The 12,522-nt window shown below is 43.8% G+C and overlaps 2 non-coding genes across 2 annotated transcripts; both read left to right on the top strand.

Moving 5' to 3' along the window:
* Positions 1-2,848: 2,848 nt before the first annotated feature.
* On the top strand, positions 2,849-2,920 carry trnam-cau (transfer RNA methionine (anticodon CAU)). Its single transcript has one exon. It is a non-coding gene; the product is annotated as a tRNA-Met (tRNA).
* Positions 2,921-6,556: 3,636 nt separating this feature from the next.
* On the top strand, positions 6,557-6,628 carry trnam-cau (transfer RNA methionine (anticodon CAU)). The gene has a single exon. It is a non-coding gene; the product is annotated as a tRNA-Met (tRNA).
* Positions 6,629-12,522: the final 5,894 nt, after the last annotated feature.

Here is a 12,522-nt window from a genome sequence, read left to right as displayed (position 1 = left end):
CTACATATCATTACATTGTTGTCATAGCGCCCAATACTCCAAGGATACAGACCCTGAGTGTTGCAGTACTGCAGTGGAGTCAAACATTTGATAATGTTTGTATCCCTGGGGTTCCTTTGTGGCCGTTCATAATGATTATTAATCGAGACATTAAGCTGATGGTCTTTGTATCTTCCACCTCACCTGTACTTGAGTTGTAAAACATACTTTTGTTTCAACAGGAAAATAAATGAAGAAGCCAGAGTAAATGGGATGTTTCCTCCACCAAGTTACAAGGAAGAGTGTCACCAGCTCCTTCTCACACACAGTCCGTACATTATCACTCACAGAGCGCAGAGACACAGACAGGTCATCAGTTCCACAGTCTCAGACAGCAGAAATAGTTCCAGAGACACATTTTCAATCCATCTATCCAACAGAGCAGGAGAGACAGACGTTGTTTCCCTGTTACCATAACTCAGTACGACTGACAGGTAGATACATAAATCCCAGTCCAAATTCTCACCGACTATCAAATTATCAGTGTGTCAATCCCACAATAGTGCAACCTCAGCTGCAAATTAAATACACATAGAACTGACACATGGTTCCTGTTTCAAAGTTACAGAATTAACCTCAATAATATAATTTGAGATTCAAATTAAATACCAGCCCAATATTTACTCACGTTATGATTTTATAAGTTTTAGTATTAATTCCCATAGTGCATCCTGACATATACATTAGATACATAATTATTAATGATTTAGACGTGAATATAGCAGGTATGATAAGTAAGTTCGCAGATGACACAAAAATTGGTGATGTTGTAACAGTGAGGAGGAAAGCCTTAGGTTACAGGACAGTATAGATGGGCTGGTAAAATGGACGGAGCAGTGGCAAATGGAATTTCATCCTGAGAAGTGTGAGGTGATGCACTTTGGGAGGACTAACAAGGCAAGGGAATAGACAATGGATGGTAGCACCCTAGGAAGTACAGAAAGTCAGAGGGACCTTGGTGTACTTGTCCATAGATCACTGAAGGCAGCAGCACAGGTAGATAAGGTGGTTAGGAAAGCATATGGGCTACTTGTCTTTATTAGCGGAGGCATAGAATATAAGAGCAGGGAGGTTATGATGGAGCTGTATAAAACGCTAGTTAGGCCACAGCTGGAGCACTGTGTACATTTCTGGACACCATCCTATAGGAAGGATGTGATTGCACTGGAGAGGGTGCAGAGGAGATTCACCAGGATGTTGCCTGGGCTGGAGCATTTCTGCTATGAAGAGAAACTGAAAAGGCTCGGGTTGTTTTCCTTAGAGCAGAGAAGGCTGAGGGGGGACATCATTGAAGTATACAAAATTATGAGGGGCATTGATAGGTTAGATAGGAAGAGACTTCCTCCCTTAGCAGAGGGGTCAATAACCAGGGGGCAAAGATTTAAGGTAAAGGGAAAGAGGTTTAGAGGGGAATTTGAGGAAATTGTTTTTCACCCAGAGGTGGTTGGAATCTGAACACACTGCCTGAAGGGGTGGTAGAGGTAGGAACCCTCACAACATTTAAGAAGCATTTAGATGAGCACTTGAAACGTCATAGCATACAAGGCTGCGGGCCAAGTGCAGGAAAATGGGATTAGAATAGTTAGGTGCTTGATGGCCAGCACAGACACGATGGGCCAAAGGGCCTGTTTCTGTACTGTATAACTCTATGACTCTATATAAGTCTAAGTCTCAAGTGCGTTATCAGATTGAGAGAATCTGAAAGATAGTATAACCTGAGATACAAACTGAGATTTCAGTTTAAAACTCACCCGGATTGTGAAACTAAAAGATACAATAGCAATTCAATTTGTATAGACCGAGCTTTGGATCATATTCCAGCCCTCATACAGTATCAGACTGGAAGATACTGTCGCAATTCCATTAGTGCAGACTCAGCTCTACATGACAGAGCAGGGAACATATTTAAACAACCGGGAACACTTTTACACAAGACGGATCATATTTACACAACTGAGAAGACCTTTACCCAACAGGGAACCATTTTACATAATACCAGAGAGCATCTTTACACAACAGCGAATACAGTAAGAAAGAAAATAAGCAAATTTTTATCGTGCACAGGGAATGTGGGGTGGATTGTGATCTCAGACAGGGAATGTGGGATGTTTTGGGATCTCACACAGGGAATGTGGGTGGACTGGGCTCTCACACAGGGAATGTGGGGTGGATTGTGAGCTCAGACAGGGAATGTGGGATGGACTGGGCTCTCACACAGGGAATGTGGGTTGGACTGGGATCTCACACACAGCCTCATGCTGTCCGAAAGACCCAGACAGCCAGTGAAGGACGTTTAAAACATAGTCACTGTTGTCGGAAATGCTGCATCCAATTTGCCACGAAGATCAATCTGATAATGAGCACATAATCACTTGTTTTAGTGACGTTGAGGGATAAATACTGTCCAGGACAAGAGGGAGAGCTTAAAACAGAAAACACTGAAAATATTCTATTACACAGCAGGAAATATCTTTAAAAGAACACAGGGGACATCTTAACAGAGAACACGTTTCCATAAATCATCCGTCTTTCGCTGTCTCTTGCTGGTTTGCTCAGTAACTTTCTCTGTCTGTTCCTTTCTGGATCCTGAAATCTCTTCCTGGTTTTCTGTGTGTCTTTCTCTGCCTGCCTGATTGTCGGTGCTGTTACTCAGTGTCCTTGTGCCATTGTGCAGTGAGGGTGAGTCTGTCAGCGAGTGTGTCGCTGAGTCTGGGTTCTTGAGCAATCTGACAACAATCCTATTTTGTAAAAAAAATTGGGGAAATGAACATATTTCACTAATAGGCAGTTGAAGTTAAAATCATCCGATAGCAGAGTGGCGCAGCGGAAGCGTGCTGGGCCCATAACCCAGAGGTCGATGGATCGAAACCATTCTCTGCTATTCATATTTTGTAGTAACACAAATTGTTTACTTTCAAAACATCAAGTATTTATCCACAATCACATCATGCTTCTTCAAACACTTTCTTGGAATCAGCGTTTTTCTTCCACTCAACACATCAATCAGCAACAAGTCTCACAAACCAATTTGTTGCGCACACGAACACAAGCTGCACCAGCTGCAAACACGTTTCACCCCAGTCTCTCCTCTTTGTCAAACCATTCCTGCAGCGCCTCCTCTCCACCAGCAGATGTAAAACGACGGCAAATGGTCACAGTCAGGAGATGGTGAGTAACAGAAAGTAAAACAATAACACGCAAAACCTTTACTGAACATTGAATTCAATAATTTCCCAGCATGACAGCACCCACCACACACTCCCCCCGCCCTCTCCTTTTTATGTGCAGTTATTTTTCCTTTTTTTCTTTTTAATTTGCTTATTTTATTTTAGGTTTTTTAGTGTGTTTAGTTTGTTTCTACTGTTTCTGCTTTTTAATTTTTTTATTGCTTGTGCTTGGAGTGCTCTGTGCTTTACAGTCTATTTACACCCTCTCTGTACTAATGTTTTGTCTTTCAGCACACCATTAACATACAACCTTTGTTCATGGCCTTTCATGACCTTCTGGTCAGTTATTCTCTGTGACCTTGTCCTATCAACACCTTCTCTTTTGTTATCTCTCCCACCCCCCGCCCCCCCCACCTGCTTTACTTGCTTCAAATCTTTTACATTTCTAATATTTGTCAGTTCTGAAGAAGGGTCACTACCTGAAACGTTAACTCTGTTTCTCTCTCCACAGATGCTGCCAGAGCTGCTGGGTATTTCCAGCATTTCTTGTGTTTATTTCAGACAAGTGCCCTGTTTCTCTATCTCAGTCTCATTGTCTCTCTCTCTCTCTGTCTGTCCCTCACTGTCTGCTTCCTAATAGTCTATTCTTGGTTTTCTGTGTTTTTCTCTCTCTGTCCCGTTGTCGATGGTGTTACTCAGCGTCCTTGTAACATTGTGTAGCCAGGCTGAGCCTCCCAACACCTGTGTTGCTGTAATAAAAACAGAAAATGCTGGAAATGCTCAGTTGGTCTGGCAGCATCTGTGCAGAGAGAAACAGTTAACAGTTCAGATCTGTTTCGTTAGCTCACATTAACTTTGTTCTCTCTCCACAGATGCTGCCAGACCTGCTGACTATTTCAAGCATTTTCTGTTTATGTTTCAGATTTCCAGCATCTGCAGTATTTTGCTTTTGTACGTGTGTTGCTTTGTCTGGGACTGTTTGAGTGCAATGCTATTGCTTTATAAACAGCGTTGAAACAAACATTTATCTCGCTAACACACAGCACTAATACACAGCTGGATATAAACAGCAGCCTGCAGCAGAGGGCGCAGTGGAAGTTTATTCACACAAATAATTCACCAACACTATATTTACTGCTATCCCCAATCACACCACGCTTCATCTTAACACGTTTTACTCTTTATTTACATCAACTTCTTCCTTCCAGTAAACACTTCAATTTGGAACACAGCTTCCAAATCACCTTTATTCACAAACCCGAACACACACCAGCCCAGACTTTCCCCTTTCTGTCAACCCATTCCTGCATCACTGCCTCTCCAACAACAGTTGTTGCGAGAATCATACAATCATAGAATGGCTAAAGCACAGAAGGAGGCCATTCGGCCTGTCGAACCCGTGCTGGCTCTCTGTTAGAGCAACTCACCTCATTTCACTCCCCAGTCAGTTCAATTTTGGAGGTGGGAAAACTTCTCGAAAGAATAATTCGGGACAAAATTAATAGTCCCATGGACAAATGTGAGTTAATTCAAGAAAGCCAGCATGGATTTCTTAAGGGAAAATCATGTTTAACTGTCCTGCTGGAGTTTTTTGATGAGGTAACAGAGAGGGATGATGAGGGCAATGCTGTTGATGTGGTCTACATGGACTTTCAAAAGGTCTGGCAGCATCTGAAAGGTCACTGACCTGAAACGTTAACTTTGCTTCTCTCTGTACAGATGCTGCCTGACCTGCTGAGTATTTCCAGCATTTCTTGTTTTCATTATGGCACAGAGTTCCCTTTTCAAACTTACAGAATTAACCACAATAATGTACTCTGAGATTCAAGTTAAATATCAGCCCAATATTTACACACATTATGAGTTTATAAGTTTCAGTATTAATTCCCATAGTGCATCCTGACATATACATTAGATATAACATAACATAAGAACAGAAGAAATAGGAGCAGGAGTAGGCCATTCGGCCCCTCAAGCCTGCCCTGCCATTCAGTAAGATCATGGCTGATCTGCCCCAGACCTCAACTCCTCTTTCATGCCAGCTCTTCATAGCCCTCAACTCTCCAATATTTCAAAAATCTATTTGCATCCTCTTTAAATACTTTCAGTGATTTAGCCTCCAATACTGTCTGGGGTAGAGAATTCCAGACATTCACTACCCTCTGAGAGAAGAAATTCCTTTGCATCTCAGTTTTAAATGAGTGTCCCCTTATTCTGTAACTATGTCGCCTAGTTTGAGATTCCCCCACTCGTGGAAACATTTTCTCAACATCTACCCTGTTAATAAAAACAAGAAATGCTGGAAATACTCAGCAGGTCTGGCAGCATCTGTGAAGAGAGAAGCAGAGTTAATGTTTCAGGTCAGAGACCCTTCTTCACCCTGTTAAGCCTCCTCAGAATCTTGTACGTTTCAAAACGATCACCCCTCATTCTTCTAAACATGAATGAATAACCTGTTTAGCCGTTCTTCATAAGTCAACCCCTTCATCTCAGGAATCAGCTGAGTGAATCTCTTTTGAACTCCTCCAATGCCAGTACATCCTTTCTTAAGTCTAAATCTCAAGTGTGATATCAGATTGAGAGAATCTGAAAGGTAGTATAACCTGAGATCCAAACTGAGATTTCAGTTTAAAACTCCCCCGGATTGTGAAACTAAAAGATACAATAGCAATTTAATTTGTATAGACTGTGCTTTGGATCATATTCCAGCCCTCATACAGTATCAGACTGGAAGATACTGTAGCAATTCCATTAGTGCAGACTCAGCTCTACATTACAGAGCAGGGAACATATTTAAACAACCGGGAACACTTTTACACAAGACGGATCATATTTACACAACTGAGAAGATCTTTACCCAACAGGGAACCATTTTACACAATAACAGAGAACATCTTTACACAACAGCGAATATAGTTACACAACAGAGAACATATTGCACAGCAGGAAATATCTTTAAAAGAACACAGGGAACATCTTTACACAACAGAGAACACAATTACATAAATCATCAGTCTTTCGCTGTCTCTTGCTGGTTTGCTCAGTACCTTTCTCTGTCTGTTCATTTCTGAGTCCTGATAATCTCTTCCTGGTTTTCTGTGTGTCTTTCTCTGTCTGTTCCTTTCTGGGTCCTGATAATATCTTCCTAGTTTTCTGTGTGTCTTTCTCTGCCTGCCTCATTGTCGGTGCTGTTACTCTGTGTCCTAGTGTCATTGTGCAGTGAGGGTGAGTCCGTCAGCATGTGTGTTGCTGAGATTCTTGAGAAATCCGACTCCAATCCTATTTTTATAAAAACAGTGGGGAAATGAACATATTTCACTAACAGGCAGCTAAAATTGAAAACAGCAGTTAGCAGAGTGGCGCAGCGGAAGCGTGCTGGGCCCATAACCCAGAGGTCGATGGATCGAAACCATTCTCTGCTATTTATGTTTGGTCGGAAGACAAACAGTTCACTTTCACAACATCAAGTGTTTCCCCATAATAACAAGATGCACTCGATTGCGATCAGCTTTTTCCTTCCAGTGAACACATCAATCAGTAACAAATCACTTGTGCTCACACGAAGACAAGCTGCAAACACGGACCAAGTGGGCAGCTTTCTGGGTTCTAGGTTCCCCTTACCCCGCCCCTCCCTCCCTCCAGTCCAAGCCCCTCTTCACTTTCTTTGTTGGGACTTTGATGAGGGTGAAGTGGGGAAAGTTCCCATTCATGTCTGAATGCGGAATTGCTGCAAAGATCTGCGCACGCGCGACATAGCCCCGCCCCCGGTGGGACGTCACAATGAGGAGTGGAGCGCATGCGCAGTATTTCCCCAACCCAGTCTGTGAGGCCATTCACTCAATGAGGGGAAGATGCTTTAAATCTGCTGCTAATGGAGACTTCCCGGGCCCGGGGGAAGGGAACAAACAGCATCTGCTTCCAGCAGCCACTGCTTTGGGAGCGTGTCCGCAGATGTGCTCAGAGATTAGCATTGAGTGGTGGGAAGTTGAGGGGGAGTCGGGGAGTGTTTGGAACAGACACTGTGGAGCAGGAGCTGCTCCCGGAACATGGAGTGAGCCGGGGACACGGGGAAGGGAGAGTTCATTCTCGGACAGTGTCTGTCCAGGCTCAGGGAGACACAATGGGAAGAAATCACTATTGAAAATCAGTGACAATTTCACCACCCAAAGGAGAGGGAATTTTCCTGCTTTAGTTCCAGTTGGGAGAGCCAACTGTGCAACAGCCCCGACAAACAAATTTCTCTGCAGCACCTGTGGAAGAGCCTGTCACTCCAGAATTGGCCTTTATAGCCACTCCAGGCGCTGCTTCACAAACCACTGACCACCTCCAGGCGCGTATCCATTGTCTCTCGAGATAAGGAGGCCCAAAAGAAAGAAAAGAAAAAGAAAGTTCCAGTCTCTCACTGTTCGTTGGATCGTGAACAGTGGGGGGAAAATAGCTGCAAAATAACGATGTGGACAGTTAGACAAAGAGCATTTATTGCAGACACCAGGTGAGAAGTGTGAAAGGCACATTTTAAATAGTGGCTGCTTGTTTTCCATTGAAATGGGTAATTACTGGGTAATGAACCCGGCCAGGTGTTAGATTTAGATGTAGGTGAGCACTTTGGCGATAGTGATCACAATTCGGTTAGGTTTACCTTAGCGATGGGCAGGGACAGGTATATACCGCAGGGCAAGAATTATAGCTGGGGGAAAGGAAATTATGACGCGATTAGGCAAGATTTAGGATGTGTAGGATGGGGAAGGAAACTGCAGGGGATGGGCACAAACGAAATGTGGAGCTTATTCAAGGAGCAGCTAATGCGTGTCCTTGATAAGTATGTACCTGTCAGGCAGGGAGGAAGTTGTCGAGCAAGGGAGCCGTGGTTTACTCAAGAAGTTGAAGCGCTTGTCAAGAGGAAGAGGGCGGCTTATGTTAGGATGAGACGTGAAGGCTCAGTTAGGGCGCTTGAGAGTTACAAGCTAGCCAGGAAGGATCTAAAGGGAGGGCTAAGAAGAGCAAGGAGAGGACACGAGAAGTCATTGGCGGATAGGATCAAAGAAAACCCTAAGGCTTTCTATAGGTATATCAGGAATAAACGAATGATAAGAGTTAGAACAGGGCCAATCAAGGATAGTAGTGGGAAGTTGTGTGCGGAATCAGAGGAGATAGGGGAAGCGTTAAATGAATATTTTTCGTCAGTATTTACAGTAGAGAAAGAAAATGTTGCCGAGGAGATTACTGAGATACAGCCTACTAGGCTAGATGGGATTGAGATTCACAAGGAGGAGGTGTTAGCAATTTTGGAAAGAGTGAAAATAGATAAGTCCCCTGGGCCAGATGGGATTTATCCTAGGATTCTCTGGGAAGCCAGGGAGGAGATTGCAGAGCCGTTGTTGTTGATCTTCAAGTCGTCATTGTCGACAGGAGTAGTGCCGGAGGACTGGAGGATAGCAAATGTTGTCCCCTTGTTCAAGAAGGGGAGTAGAGACAGCCCTGGTAATTATAGACCTGTGAGCCTTACTTCGGTTGTGGGTAAAATGTTGGAAAAGGTTATAAGAGACAGGATTTATAATCATCTTGAAAAGAATAAGTTCATTTGCGATAGTCAGCACGGTTTTGTGAAAGGTAGGTCGTGCCTCACAAACCTTATTGAGTTTTTCGAGAAGGTGACCAAACAGGTGGATGAGGGTAAAGCCGTGGATGTGGTGTATATGGATTTCAGTAAGGCGTTTGATAAGGTTCCCCACGGTAGGCTATTGCAGAAAATACGCAAGTATGGGGTTGAAGGTGATTTAGAGCTTTGGATCAGAAATTGGCTAGCTGAAAGAAGACAGAGGGTGGTGGTTGATGGCAAATGTTCATCCTGGAGTTTAGTTACTAGTGGTGTACCGCAAGGTTCTGTTTTGGGGCCACTGCTGTTTGTCATTTTTATAAACGACCTGGATGAGGGTGTAGAAGGGTGGGTTAGTAAATTTGCGGATGACAAGAAGGTCGGTGGAGTTGTGGATAGTGTCGAAGGGTGTTGTAGGGTACAGAGGGACATAGATAGGCTGCAGAGCTGGGCTGAGAGATGGCAAATGGAGTTTAATGCGGAGAAGTGTGAGGTGATTCACTTTGGAAGGAGTAACAGCAATGCAGAGTACTGGGCTAATGGGAAGATTCTTGGTAGTGTAGATGAGCAGAGAGATCTTGGTATCCAGGTACATAAATCCCTGAAAGTTGCTACCCAGGTTAATAGGGCTGTTAAGAAGGCATATGGTGTGTTAGCCTTTATTAGTAGGGGGATCGAGTTTCAGAGCCACGGGGTCATGATGCAGCTGTACAAAACTCTGGTGAGGCCGCACCTGGAGTATTGCGTGCAGTTCTGGTCACCGCATTATAGGAAGGATGTCGAAGCTTTGGAAAGGGTGCAGAGGAGATTTACTAGGATGTTGCCTGGTATGGAAGGAAGGTCTTACGAGGAAAGGCTGAGGGACTTGGGGTTGTTTTCGTTAGAGAGAAGGAGGAGGAGAGGTGACTTAATAGAGACATACAAGATAATCAGAGGGTTAGATAGGGTGGATAGTGAGAGTCTTTTTCCTCGGATGAGGATGGCAAACACGAGGGGACATAGCTTTAAGTTGAGGGGTGAAAGATATAGGACAGATGTCAGAGGTAGTTTCTTTACGCAGAGAGTAGTAGGGGCGTGGAACGCCCTGCCTGCAACAGTAGTAAACTCGCCAACTTTAAGGGCATTTAAGTGGTCATTGGATAGACATATGGATGTAAATGGAATAGTGTAGGTCAGATGATCGGCGCAACATCGAGGGCCGAAGGGCCTGTACTGCGCTGTAATATTCTAATTCTAATTCTAATTCTAAAAAATGTGACTGTGTAAAGGTCACTGCTCTGTCGGTCAGTCCCAGTCATTGAGCAGTGCAGGGCTTGTGTTGTTTCTGAATGTCACAAACTTGTTGTAAAACCACTGCAAACACCTGGTAAACAGAAGCTGAATACTGCAGTACTGCAGTGGAGTCAGACATTGACACTGTTTGTGTTCCTGGTTTTCATTTCGCGATTGTTCATAATGATTATTATTGGGACGATTGCATTGATCGCTTTTGTATCTTCTACCTCATGAGTTCTTAAGGTTTAAGAGTTACTTTTCATTCCTGCAGGCAAATACATGAAGGAACCTGAATGGATGTGGTGATGTGGTGATTCCTGGCCACAAGAAAAAGTGCAGCGAGCTCGTTCCAACACACAGTCGGTACAGGATCACTCGCAAAGCACAGAGATACTGCCAGCTCATCAGTTCCACTGGAACAAGCAAAAGAAGTAGACAGACACTGATCCCAAAGTCGAGAGACACATTTTCAATCCAACAGTCAAACAACAGCAGGAGAGACAGAAGTTGTTTCCATTTCACTCCAATTCAGTTCAGCTGAAAGGTTGATACATCAATCGCAGTCCAAAAACAAACCCACTATCAGATCTATATAAACTCTGTCACCATGGTCACATTTTAAATATAAAATCTGAAACAGAACAGACAAAATTTACATGATTGAAAGGTACAGAATGAATGCAAGGAGGCTTCAAGGGGATTTGGACAGGCGAAGGGAATGGGCAAGAACATGGCAGATGGAATATAATGTGAGTAAGTGTGAAGTTATCCACTTTGGTAGAAAAAGCAGAAAGACAGAGTATTTGTTAAATGGTGAGAGGTTGGGAAGTGTCGATGTTCAAAGGGACCTGGATTTCTTTTTTATTCATTCATGGGTTGTGGGTGTCACTGGCGAGACCAGCATGTATTGCCCATCCCGAATTGCCCTTGAGAAGTTGGTGGTGAGCTGCCTTCTTGAACCGCTGCAGTCCATGTGGGGTAGGTACACCCACAGTGCTGTTAGGGAGTTCTAGAATTTTGACCCAGCAACTGTGAAGGAATGGCAATATACTTCCAAGTCAGGATGGTGTGTGGCTTGGGGGAGAACTTGCAGCTGGCGGTGTTCCCATGCATTTGCTGCCCTTGTCGTTCTAGGTGGTAGAGGTTGCGGGTTTGGAAGGTTTTGTCGAAGGAGCCTTGGTGTGTTTCTGCCATGCATCTTGTAGATGGTACACACTGGTGCTGCTGTGCGTCAGTGGTGGAGGGAGTGAATGTTTGTGAATGGGGTGCCAATCAAGTGGGCTGCTTTGTCCTGGATGGTGTCGAGCTTCTTGAGTGTTGTTGGAGCTGCACCCATCCAGGCAAATGGAGAATATTCCATCACACTCCTGACTTGTGCCTAAGAGATGGTGGACAGGCTTTTGGGAGTCAGGAGATGAGTTACTCGCCACAGGATTCCTAGCCTCTGACCTGCTCTTTTAGCCACGGTATTTATATGGCTACTCCAGTTCAATTTCTGGCCAGTGGTAGCCCCTAGTCTGTTGATAGTGGGGGATTCAGTGATAGTACTACCATTGAATCTCATGGGGAGATGGTTAGATTCTCTCTTGTTGGAGATGGATGTCCTTGTTCATGAGCTACTAGAAGCTAGTATGCAGGTGCAGCAGGCAATTAAGAAGGCAAATTGTATGTTGGCTTCATTGAAAGGGGATTTGAGTACCTGAGTAAAGATGTATTGCTTCAATTGTATAATGACTTGGTGAGACCACACCGAGAATATTCTGTACAATTGTGGTTTCTTTATCTCGGGAAGTATATACTTGTGTTGCGACCAGGTGAGAAAGGTGTCTAGGGGTCTGTTAATTTCTTCACCTGGTCTTATTGTAACAGGGCTTAATTTTTAAACACATTGTGTTTTGAGCTCCCCCTTTGTGAATCCTTGTTCACAGCTTTCCAATTATAAGGCAAAGTAATGAGCAAAAACAGGCTTTCTTTGGTTTAAAGAAGAAAACTGATATTTATTAAACTTACTTAAACTCTAATACGGTTCACCCATACGGATATACGACGTGCCCACGCTAGCATGCATACGCGATACACACATGCAAATAGGGACAGAAAAGAGAAGAAATTGTTAGGTGAAAGGTTTGAGGCAGTCTCTAACGTTTTATTTTACTCTGCTGCATGCTCACTTGATTGTAGTTAGTCTTGCTGTTCGTTGGGGCCTAGTGTTCTTCTTAAACCTTGTTCACGTTGGAGACTTTTCTCTCTTTGAGCTTCATCTGTTTTCACAAGATTCAGTTCCGTGGGGAAGAGATGGAGGCAGGCAGGAGGGAGGTCTTATCAGTCCAGGAGAAAAGTGCTTTCTGATTTCAAGTACTGTTTTCTCCAATTTAAAAACTCTCAGTTCAAACCTCTGCAATAGCCAGTTAGTCATGTGACTAAAACTGGTCTGACCATTTCTTC

Source organism: Heterodontus francisci, chromosome 35, assembly GCF_036365525.1.
Source record: "Heterodontus francisci isolate sHetFra1 chromosome 35, sHetFra1.hap1, whole genome shotgun sequence".
NCBI lineage: Eukaryota > Metazoa > Chordata > Chondrichthyes > Heterodontiformes > Heterodontidae > Heterodontus > Heterodontus francisci.
Note: the sequence above shows the minus strand (reverse complement) of the source record. Positions and strands in the feature narration are given on the sequence as shown.